This window comes from Lontra canadensis, unplaced genomic scaffold (genome assembly GCF_010015895.1).
Source record: "Lontra canadensis isolate GAN:19392208 unplaced genomic scaffold, GSC_riverotter_1.0 scaffold1, whole genome shotgun sequence".
Taxonomy (NCBI): Eukaryota; Metazoa; Chordata; class Mammalia; order Carnivora; family Mustelidae; genus Lontra; species Lontra canadensis.
The window spans coordinates 131,893,974-131,903,399 of NW_022630995.1; positions in this window are offsets into that span (position 1 = coordinate 131,893,974).

Sequence of the window (9,426 nt, forward strand, 5' to 3'; positions counted from 1 at the left end):
GTCTCTTTAAGTAAAGCCAGAGTGACATTTTGTACCTTATATAAATCTGTTCACATTTTGTTGGGAGATTACTTCCAAAATTTAGACAAGCTTAAAAATACATTTTAGGGGACAGCTGGGTGGCTCAGTCCTTTTGAGCAACTGCCTTTGGTTCAGATCATCATCTCATGGTCTTGGGATCGAGTCCCACATTGGGCTCCTTGCTCAGCAGGGAGCCTGCTTCTCTCTCTGCCTACCGCTCCCCCTGCTTGCGCTCTCTCTCTGACAAATAAATAAATAAAATCTTTAAAAATATATATATTTTAGTAAATATAGTTGATCCTCATTTTTCACAGATTCTGTATCCGTGAATTCACCTACTTGCTAAAATTTGTTTGTAATCCTCAAATCAATGCTCTTGGTACTTTCACAGTCGTGAGCAGACATGTGCAGAGCCTGGAAAAGTTTGAGTAGCCTGATGCACATGTTCCCAGCTGAGCAACTTTTATTCTACTCTCTGTTTCTAGGAACATGTCTATTCCAAGAACCTTATTTAAGTGGAATTATAAGATATGTCCTTTTGGACAAGTCGTATCTGGTTTATTTGACCTAGCATAATATTTTTAAATTTTAACCATGTTGTAGTGTGTATCAGAATTTCATGCCTTGCTACAGATGAATAATATTCATATATATATATATATATATATATATGCCACATTCACATGGACATTTGGGTTATTTACATCTTTTGCTTAATGTAACATTACCATGAACATTCATATGCAAGTATATGTTTGAGTCCCTGTTTTAAATTCTTTGGGGTATATATCTAGGAATGGAATTGTTGAGTCATACAGTGCTCCTGATGAGTCAGCCAGGCACCCTTGGTTGCCTTTAAGGGTTTCATGACTACCTTCAAAGGTACCAATACTTAATATCCAACTGAATGATAAGCACCAGAGAAATCCTGTGAAAGTAGTTTTACAAGTAGAAATTCAAAGAAGACATTTGTAATCTAATACTCCCTGAACGTCCGCTCCCCCTTGAGTACTAAGCATATAATCACCAGCTTCATATAGCAAAAGTACAGGTCATTCTACCCTGTCCCTGTGCTACTTAAATAAACCTACTAAGTTGCACCATACAATGTCCCAAGAATTCTTTCTTGATTTTTGCTCTCCGTGACCCCGGGACACTTCTTTGTTTAACTTTTTGAGGAACTGTCAAACTGTTTTCCACAGGATTTGCAACATTTTACATTCCCACCAGCAATGCACAAGGGTTCCAATTTCTCTCCACATTTTCATCGATAATTGTTATTTTCCTTTTTTTCTTTAAAATAGCCATCCTAATGGGTGCGGAGTGGTCATTACCCTTTTTGTAAAATTAAAAAAAAATAGACTCTACCAGGATAAATTGTTTTCTGATTTAAAGATTCCAGTTGATGTGATATACAGGCATTCTCCCCTCTCCCCACCTTGCTTCTCAAAAGTTCACGTTATGCCACTCCACTCTTACGAAAGACCTACATTAGTACCTGTTGTAGTTAACTGAAAGAAATCCACACAGGATTTTGGCTAGTACGAAAGCAGTGAAGAGTGAAAGTAGTGGTCAGGGGTTGTTTTGTGGCTCATGCCCCTCACTTTTGTCTTCAACAGCCACCAGGCTTCTTCCTTGGGAACTACGCTCAGCATCTCAGCATCAAGCTGCCATAGCTTTAAATGGTTCGTACACATTTGTGCTTTATCTTGATTTATTTTGTGCATCTGCTAGCAAGATGTGTCCTAAAATATCAGAGAAGCTTTAAAGAGGTTACTTTGGGGGTCTGGGAATGCTAAAAGTTTTCTGTATACATTAATAGTAATTGCTTCTCTGCTTTGCACCATTTTGGCTTCTACCACCAGTAGTATTAGTATTAGTATTGCAATGAAAGTGATTATACATGCCCCTTCCTAGGTCTATGTGAGGATGTATTAGGGATACATACTCAGGAGGGAGACTGCTGGGCCACAGATTATACATGTCCTTAATTTGACTAAATATTGCCAGACTGCTCTTTGTACTGTGCACGAATCTATCTCCCAACCATTAGTGCATGAGGACATCCTTAGTCCTACAAACTCTTCAGATCACCAGCAAGAAAGGAAACTCAGAATTTGTCTTGCCTTTCTATTTTCACAACTGTGTCTTTTAAAGATCAAAGGTCTTTAATATGATGAGGTCCAATTTATCATATTTTTTTCTTTTATGGTCTGTGCTTTGACCTTACCTAACCCAAGATCACAAAGATTTTCTCCTATGTTTTCTTCCAGAAATGTAGTCTTTTGTATTAATTCAAGTTAATATTTGTTTACAGTGTTTATGGTTCATTTTTCCCCACATGTGAAAACCCAATTCCAATGTTTGTTAAAAAAGACTACTCTTTTCTCAGTTAATTGGCCTTGATATCTTTTGATAATCACTTGACCATATATATGTGGATCTATTTCTAGACTTTCTACTCTGTTCCATTATCTAGATATGTTCCATATGCGTATACCTACATGTCTGTCCTTATTTTAATATGACATTCATTTCTGATACATAAGAAGAACTGGTAATTAGGTAATTTGTCTAATAGGCATTTTATTTTATTTTATTTTATTTAAAAGATTTTATTATTTGAGAGAGAGCAAGAGCACAGAGGGAGAGAGAGAGGGAGAAGCAGATCCCCCCTGAGCAGGGAGCCCAATGTGAGACTAGATCCCAGGACCCTGAGATCATGACCTGAGCCAAAAACAGATGCTTAACTGACTGAGCCACCCAGGGGCCCCAGCAGTCTTCTTTTACACGAGCCTCAAACATGAGCCTGTGCTTGTCCCTATAGCTGGGCTTCACTGAGTTCAGTGAGGTTAGGAATGTGTGAGGGAAGTGATGGTGGAACTGATATTGTTGGTGGGCTGACCCAACCTGAACCATAGTCCTAATCTTCCCAGCCGCTCTCCTCCATGTATGGGTGTCCATGTAACCCACTTCTGGTTAGTGAGATATATTTTAGTTGTCATAACTGTCACACAAATATTTATCTTATGAGAAAAGCTGGGCAAGAAAGTGCTAATAGGTCATTACAAATTCATGAACACTACAGAAAAAGTTCAAAATTTTTGTTCACTAATAGTGGGTAAGTAGTGACATCTTCATCCTTGAAGACATATTTCATAATATTTTCCTCCTCTGGGATATTTGTTATCATAATAAATGCTCCAACTACTCTTTATTAGTTTTTTTTTAAAGATTTTATTTATTCATTTGACAGAGATCACAAGTGGGCAGAGAGGCAGGCAGAGAGAGAGAGAGGAAGGGAAGCAGGCTTCCCGCTGAGCAGAGAGCCCGACGTGGGGCTCGATTCCAGGACCTTGGGATCATGACCCGAGCTGAAGGCAGAGGCTTTAACCCACTGAGCCACCCAGGCACCCCTCTTTATTAGTTTGATTACCAGAAATCCTATCTACCCTTTTTTGTTTAAATAATATTGCAAGTATATTGGACAAGGACACTACATAATAATTATTCTACTATTACTATAACTACTCCTCCTCCTCCTCCTCCTCCTCCTCCTCCTCCTCCTCCTCCTCCTGGAAAGGTTAGCAGTATGTACTGTACCATTATAAAAAACAGACATTTTTGGGGTGCCTGGGTGGCTCAGTGGGTTAAAGCCTCTGCCCTCGGCTCAGGTTGTGATCTTAGGGTCCTGGGATCAAGCCCCGCATCAGGCTTCTCTGCTCAGCAGGGAGCCTGCTTCCCTTCCTCTCTCTCTGCCTACTTGTGATCTTTGTCTGTCAAATGAATAAATAAAATCTTTAAAAAAAAACAGACATTGGGACACCTGGGTGGCTCAGTTGGTTAAGCGGCTGCCTTCGGCTCAGTTCATGATCCCAGCGTCCTGGGATCGAGTCCCACATCGGGCTCCTTGATCGGCAGGGAGCCTGCTTCTCCCTCTGCCTCTGCCTGCCTCTCTGTCTGCCTGTGCTTGCTCGCTCTCTCTCCCTCTGTCTCTGACAAATAAATAAATAAAATCTTTAAAAAAAAAAAAACCCAGACATTTTCCATGGTTATTGTTTTTTTTTTAATTCTAAGTTTTTTTTTTTAAGATTTTATTTATTTATTTGACAGACAGAAATCACAAGTAGGCAAAGAGGCAGGCAGAGTGGGAGGAGGAAGCAGGTTCCCTGCTGAGCAGAGAGCCCGATTTGGGGCTCCATCCCAGAACATTGAGACCATGACCCAAGCCGAAGGCAGGGGCTCAACCCATTGAGGCCCCCAGGCGCCCCATGGTTGTTGTTTCCTGAAGCATATTTGTAACACAGATATCCAGTCCTAACAACGATTAGATAATAAAACACTTTAAAACAGCATTTCAAAAATTAAGTCTATGTTGCTCAAAGACATATGGCTGCACCACAGTGATTGCAGGTGAGGGCAAACATGGAGGTAGAATTTTTCCTGTGTGAGAATTGAAATCAGAAGTACTACACCCTACAGTACTATAATTTCCACATTAGTCAGTGTTCATTAACATACGCTACTGAATTGGGAATTAAGTACTAAATACACACTTGATTACATTTTCCTAAAAGATTCCCTAGACCAGACTCTGACTGACTGATTGCAGGAAGCAACATGACCTTTTAGACAGCAGCAGCAACTGAGGCATAACTTGGGTCTTGTTTGGTGACTCACATGAGTTGATGTGGTTGGTCTTTCAGGGTTTACGGTTAGGACCAGGTGCCTCATGATGGTTCTGAGTTGTGATAACAGGAATTGTACCCTTCCTAAGAAGGGTATAAAGCCTAGGGAACATGTTGATGGATAAGAGTGCCCTTTTCTGACACACACATCAGAGACCTCCTATACGCCTCCCTCCTTTTACCCTTTGTAGATCCTTCCTACCTGCTCATATACCCACCAACGTACTCCCAGCAAATTCGTCATTACCTTTGTGGTAAGAGCTAAAGACATGGAAAGTCAGGTGAACTTTTGCAAATATATTTTACATTTATATATTTTAAATGTAAAGCCCTTCGTCAGCAAAATTTTGTAGAGCAGCGAAATTAAACTGTTGTTCACTAGTACAGGTCTATTATTGGTTGTTGGGAACCTCAGAAATTTCTCAGTCTGTTTTAGTCAAGGGATTTAGGGTGTTCTTTGTTTCTCTACAGCAAAGCTTCCATTTTTAACAGAGGCTTTCAATTCTTAAGCTAGTCTTTGGAAAGAGAAAAAGATAGAGAAGTAAATAATTGCTTCCCATGTGTGGCTTCAATATTTTTTCTTCATAAAATTAAAAAAAATTTACTTATTTTTATTTTTTAGACAGAGAGAGGGAGAATGTGCAAGTGGGGGGAGGGGAACAGGAAGAGGAAGAGAGAGAATCTTAAGGAGGATTTATGCCTACGGTGGAGCCGGATGTGGGGCTCAATCTAACGACTCTGAGATTACAATCTGAGCCAAAATCAAGAGTTGAATGCTTAACTGACTGACCTACCCAGGCACTGCTCATATGATTAAAAAATAATAATAATAACAGCTTTATTGAGCTAAAATACACATATAATGATATTCAGCCTTTAAAAGTATGTAATCCAGTGATAGTCTATTCACAGAATTGTTTAACTCTCTCCACCATCTAATTTTAGAACATTTTCATTACTCTAAAAAGAAACTTTATACCCTTCAGTAGTCACTCCACATTTCCCAGCACTCCCAGCCCCTGGTAGCCACTAACCCACTTTCTGTACCTTTCGATTTGCCTGTTATGGACAATTCATATAAATAGAATCGTACATTTTGTGGTCTTTTGTGACTGGCTTATTTCTTTAGCAAAATTTTTTTAGATTTTCATCTACAATGTAGCATGTATCAGTACTTCCTTCCTTTTCATTGCTGAATAATTTCCCACTGTATGGCTATACAATATTTGGTTATCCAGCTGTCAATTGGTGGACATTTGGGTTGTTTCCAGTTTTTGGCTATTATAAATAATGTTATGGACATTTTTTTACACATTTTTTGTGGGCCATATGTTCTCTACATTTAAGAGTTTTTTTTTTTTGTCTCTTTTTTCTTTGTTCATTTGTTCATTTGTTTTGGTTCTTAAATTTCTCATAGGAAAAAAATCATATGGCATTTGTCTTTCTGACTTATTTCACATAGGATTATATTCTTTAGATCCGTGTTGTTGTAAATGGCAAGATTTCATTCTTTTGAAAGAACGAAAATACTCAGCCATAAAAAAGAATGAAATCTTGCCGTCTGCAACAAATAGATGACTCTAGAGAGTATAGTGTATGTATCATATCTTCTCTACCCATTCATCTATCAATGGACAAGGGCTGCTTCCATATCTTGGCTATTGTAAATAATGCTGCTATAAACATAGGGGTGTATATATCTTTTCAAATGACTCTGTTCCTATTCTTTGACTAAATACTCAATAGTGGAGTTACTACTTTATACAGTAATTTTATTTTTAATTTGTTACAGAAACTCCATACTCTTTTTACAGTAGATGTACCAGGTTGCATTCCCATCAACAGTGCAAGAGGGTTCCTTTTTTCCATATCCTTGCCAATACCTGTTGTTTCTAGTGTTGTTGATTTTATACTCTGACAAGTATGAGATGATATTGCAATGTGATTTTGATTTGTATTTCCCTGGTAATGAGTGATGTTGAACATTTTTTCATGTGTCTGTTTGGCCACCTGAATGTCTTCTTTGGAGAAATGTCTGCTCATGTCTTCTGCCTATTTTTTAGTTGGATTTTTTGTTTTTTGTTTTTCTTTTTAAATCTTGAGTTGTATAAGTTCTTTATATTTTTTGGATTCTAACCCCTTATCAAATGTATTATTTGCAGATATCAGCTCCCATTCAGTAGGTTGTCTTTTGTTTTGTTGATTATTTCCTTTGCTGTGGAGAAAATGGGCCAGATTTATTATTTTTTTTTTGCATGTTGCTATCCAGTTTTCCCAACACTGTTTATTGAAGAGACTGTCTTTTTTTCAGTGCATATTCTTGCCCCCTTTGTCCAAGACTAATTAACCATACAATCATGAGTTTATGTCTGGACTCTCTATTCTGTTCTATTGATCTATGTGTCTTTTTATGTGCCAGTACCATACTATTTTGATACCACAGTTTTGTAGTATATCTTAAATCTGGAATTATGATATCTCTAAGCTTGTTCTTCTTTTTCAACAATGCTTTGGCTATTCTGGGTCTTTTGTGGTTCCATATAAATTTTAGCATTATTTGTTTTAGTTCTGTGAAAAATGTTGGTCGTATTCTGACAAGGATTGTATTGAATCTGTAGATTGCTTTGGGTAGTATGGACATTAAGCGATATTTGTTTTTCCAGTGCATAAACACAGAATATTTTTCCATTTGTTTGTTTCATCTTCATTTCCTTTCATCAGTGTTTTAGTTTTCAGAATATAGATCTCTCATATTCTTGGTTAAGTTTAATCCAGGGTAGGGACACCTGGGTGGCTCAGTCAGTTAACCATCTGCCTTTGGCTCAGATCATGATCCTGGGACATGGGATCAAGTCCCACATCAGGCTCCTTGCTCAGTTGGGAGCCTGCTTCTCCCTCTGCCTGCTGCTCCCCCTGCTTTTAGGTGCTCTTTCTCTCTTTGACAAATAAATAAATAAATATCTTTTAAAAAAGTTTATTTTGAGGTATTCTATTCTTTTTTAAAAATATTTTTAAAGTTTAAAATTTTTAAAATATTTTTTATTTGTTTTTTTTAAATTTCTTTTCAGTGTTCCAGAATTCATTGTTTATGCACCACACCCAGTGCTCTATGCAATACGTGCCCGCCATAATACCCACCACCAGGCTCACCTACTCCTTCCCCTCCAAAACCCTCATTTTGTTTCTCAGAGTCCACAGTGTCTCATGGTTTGTCTCCCCCTCCGATTTCCCCTCTCTCCATCTCTCAGTGTCCTCCTTGTTATTCCTTATGCTCCCTAAGTAAGTGAAACCATATGATAATTGACTCTCTCTTTTTGACTTATTTCACTCAGCATAATCTCTTTCAGTCTGGTCCATGTTGATACAAAAGTTGGGTATTCATCCTTTCTGATGGAGGCACAATATTCCATTGTATATATGGACCATATCTTCTTTATCCATTCATCCATTGAAGTGCGTCATGGTTCTTTCCAGTTTGGCGACTGTGGCCATTGCTGCTATGAACATTGGGGTACAGATGGCCCTTCTTTTCACTACATCTGTATCTTTGGGGTAAATACCCAGTAGTGCAATTGCAGGGTCATAGGGTAGCTCTATATTTAAGGAATCTCCACACTGTTTTCCAAAGTGGCTGCACCAACTTGCATTCCCACCAACAGTTCCCCTTTCTCCACATCCTCTCCAAAACACGTTTACTGTCTTGTTAATTTTGACCATTCTAACTGGTGTAAGGTTGTATCTCAATGTGGTTTTGATTTGAATCTCGTTGACGGCTAGTGATGATGAACATTCTTTAATGTGTCTGTTATCCATTTGTATGTCTTCTTTGGAGAAGTGTCTGTTCATGTCTTCTGCCCATTTTTGGACATGATTATCTGTTCCTTGTGTGTTGAGTTTGAGGAGTTCTTTATAAATCTTGGATATCAGCCCTTTGTCTGTAGTGTCATTTGCGAACATCTTCTCCCATTCTGTGGGTTGCCTCTTTGTTTTGTTGACTGTTTCCTTTGCTGTGCAGAAGCTTTTGATTTTGATGAAGTCCCAAAAGTTCATTTTTACTTTTGTTTCCTTTGCCTTTGGAGACATATCTCGAAAGAATTTGCTGTGGTTGATGTCGAAGAGATTACTGCCTATGTTCTCCTCTAGGATTTTGATAGATTCCTGCCTCATGTTGAGGTCTTTTATCCACTTCGAGTTTATCTTTGTGTATGGTGTAAGAGAATGATAGAGTTTCATTCTTCTACACATAGCTGTCCAATTTTCCTAGCACCATTTATTGAAGAGACTGTCTTTTTTCCACTGTATATTTTTTCCTGGTTTGTCGAAGATTATTTGGCCATAGAGTTCAGGGTCCATATCTGGGCTCTCTACTCTGTTCCACTGGTCTATGTGTCTGTTTTTGTGCCAGTACCATGCTGTCTTGGTGATCACAGCTTTGTAGTAAAGCTTGAAATCAGGCAACATAATGCCCCCAGTTTTGTTTTTCCTTTTCAACATTTCCTCAGCAATTTGGGGTCTCTTCTGGTTCCATACAAATTTTAGGATTGTTTGCTCCAGCTCTTTGAAAAATGCTAGTGGAATTTTGATTGGAGTGGCATTGAAAGTATAGATTGCTATAGGCAGTATAGACATTTTAACAATATTTATTCTTCCAATTCATGAGCATGGAATGCTCTTCCATCTTTTTGCATCTTCTTCAATTTCTTTTATGACTGTTCTG